Source organism: Uloborus diversus, chromosome 4 (genome assembly GCF_026930045.1).
Source record: "Uloborus diversus isolate 005 chromosome 4, Udiv.v.3.1, whole genome shotgun sequence".
Lineage (NCBI taxonomy): Eukaryota > Metazoa > Arthropoda > Arachnida > Araneae > Uloboridae > Uloborus > Uloborus diversus.
This window is the reverse complement of record NC_072734.1, coordinates 126,383,313-126,386,342: the sequence shown is the minus strand read 5'-3', so window position 1 is coordinate 126,386,342 and position 3,030 is coordinate 126,383,313.

Below are 3,030 nucleotides of genomic sequence, written 5' to 3'. Positions count from 1 at the left end.
CGCCAAAGTACATCATTTGTGACGTCATAAAGACCACGCCTTATTTTCAAAATCGGATATTTAAAAAAATTAATTAAAAACTAAGCTTCGGGAAAATGAAAGTTTTTTCTAGCTCCATGTTATTTTTATTTATTTTTTGATTATGCTATGAATTTCCTTTTGTAAGAAAAAAAATCTGCACTTTTTCGAAATAGCTCTTGTGCACTAAGCGTTTGTGCATCTCTATGCGTATTGTGCACTAATATACTACTAAAATCTACACTAAAATTATTATAACATGAGATGTGCTAAAAATGGAAGGGAAAATAGATAAATGACATTATTTTGGTGTCCGTACAATATTGGTGCGAGAACCACGGACCCGTCGTAGAACCATGTATTAGTCACACTCTGATTTTAAATGTTTTTAAAATTATGTTAATGGTTCATTTTCTTAAATTGCCACGATATTTTTAACTTTTCTATTGTTCTTCTTCATTTGAAAAGGAATATTCCTAACCAGGCCTGTCAAGTGGGGATATTACGGTGGGGAGGAGGCAATTATGACACCCCTAAATTTTACAAACATACTAAAATTAGGCATTTTGCTCGTATTTTGTTGTTTTTTTCCCCTACACAAAACCTTTGCCCCCCCCCCCCCCCGCGAATTTTTAAATGTCGGGCCTGTTCGTACATTTTTAATTAGATTCTATTCGTTGTAAAATATACACTACATTATGAGCGAAAAGAATGGCAATTGTCAACGTAAATTCCTATACCCCCCTCCCTCTAATCCCCATCAGGGTCAAAAGGGGCAATGAATGACCCTCTCAAGTTTTGAAAAATGAATGTATTTACAAATTGCGGAGCGTGTTTTTTTTTTTTCGATGTAATTTATTGAGCAGAAAAAATTCGCATGTAAATGAGCATGTAAAATTAGAAATGGGAGCTGCCTGCCATATATCATCAATCGCAAAACTGTTGTATCCAAAAAGGAAACCCCAGGTAATTTTCAATAAAAAATTTGAAAATTATTTGCAAAGCTTTCAAAAAAAAAAAAAAAAAGTTTGAAAAAATATATTAAGAATTACGCATTAATATTAAAAAAAAAAATCATATGTTTTCTGTGTTTAGTTAAAAATTTTTATTACACGTAATTTTTGATATGATATTAAAATAACAATAAGAAATGCTCTTCACCTTTGTAATACAATGTTTATTCAGCACTTTTTCTCTTCATTCCTTCTTTTGAAATTAAAATTTTCGTCAAATGACGTACGCCCGATAATAAGTCGAGAAATCACGTATTCACAGATGCCAAAGCGCCAACGCTCACAATCACGCCAAGTGGAAACAAAAACAGGGGTAGCCAGTGGCGCCCTCTTTGTTGCCATGAGTTTCAGCGATTGCCACGGCCGTTAAGTATTCAGTGGGGCCATGGATGGTTATATCTCTCTATGATTAACATTTATTTTGACCTATTGTTGAGCGAGAACTGAAATAAATATTTAACCCGTTGCCAAAGGACAATAAGAATGCCAGCTCTGCTTTTTGTAATGAAATTTCTTCCTGTGATATGTCAATTGAGAATAGATAAAACGTAGAGAGTGAAGCCTTCATTTCTAGAAAACAACGATTTTAGGTCCAGTGATATAGTTTAAAGTAAAGTACTGGAAGAAATCTCGGCTCAAATCCATCTGAGTTTTGGCACCAATGTCAAGAATACTTTAAGGATTATCAGACTAATCAATACATTATTAAAGGAAAAGATGATGGAATTAAAATACGAAACAAATTTTATTTTCATCCAGATAAATTACAACAATGCAGTTCTGTACACAAAAGACCAGTGCAGTGGAAAATCTTTATCTTTGGTGGAAAGAACAAATTAGGCAATATATGAAGTCAAAAAAGTTTTCTTTCAAAAAAGACCGGACCACCAATCGGTCGGAGTTAGCTTCGCTCACTGATCGACTGGATTACAGTAACATAGTAGCTTGGCGACTTTGGCTTTAAACAATAGAGCGTGATCATTTGTTTAAATTTTAAAGCTACTGTTAGTGTAATTTATTGTATTTTTATTTATTTGGCGAAATATTTCAAATTGCAAAGAATTGTTTTTCGTTTTTAAAGAGTGTTTAGTCATTTTAGTTGAAGAATGTTTATATTGCATCGGGAGGGGGGGGGGGATGAGTGATTTTTGCTTATTTCGAGAACTGTTTTTACCTTTATCATTTTTTTAAATGATATCCTTTCGATTGTTTTATTCTTTTTCATATGGGGAATGCTGCAGCGGGATTTCCCGTTCGTTCTAGATGGGTAATTAGTTTTTTACACTTAATATCTGAGGACGCTTTTTATCCTTTGAGTATGGCTGAAGGAACAAGCCATCAGGTACAGGAGAAAAAATAATTAATAAAACAACTGCTCAGCGGGCATTAGATAAATCAAGTTGTATTAAATTTTCGCAATCTGACACCAAGCAGTTAAATCATTTTCTTTTTACTTATTTTTTTCAGCAAAACGGTTTAAACACTTGATAGTTTATTAATATTTTTAACTTTTTAATTTACAAAGTTTGAACAAAACAACGTCTGTCGGGTCCTCTAGTATATATATATATATAAAAATATATATATATATATATATATATATATATATATATATATATATATATATATATATATATATATATACATATATATATATATATATATATATATATATATATATATATATATATAATATATATTATATATATAATATATATATATATATATATATATATATCACTGTTGTGGCTTCATATATTCATATTGTGGGTTTTCATGCATTTCTTTCCTCTAAAAAGTATCAAGGAGAATAATATTTTCACAGCTTAAAAAAAAACTCTCTGCGTAAAAAATGGCGCATGTATGTCTTTACAAATTTTGCGTCGAACTGCACGAGCATCATAAAAAAACAGACTTGGTGTCAAAATCGCATTTCAAATATTCATACTCATCAACCAAGTGCCGCATCATCAGAAAACTTTCCTGTTCATAACACCAT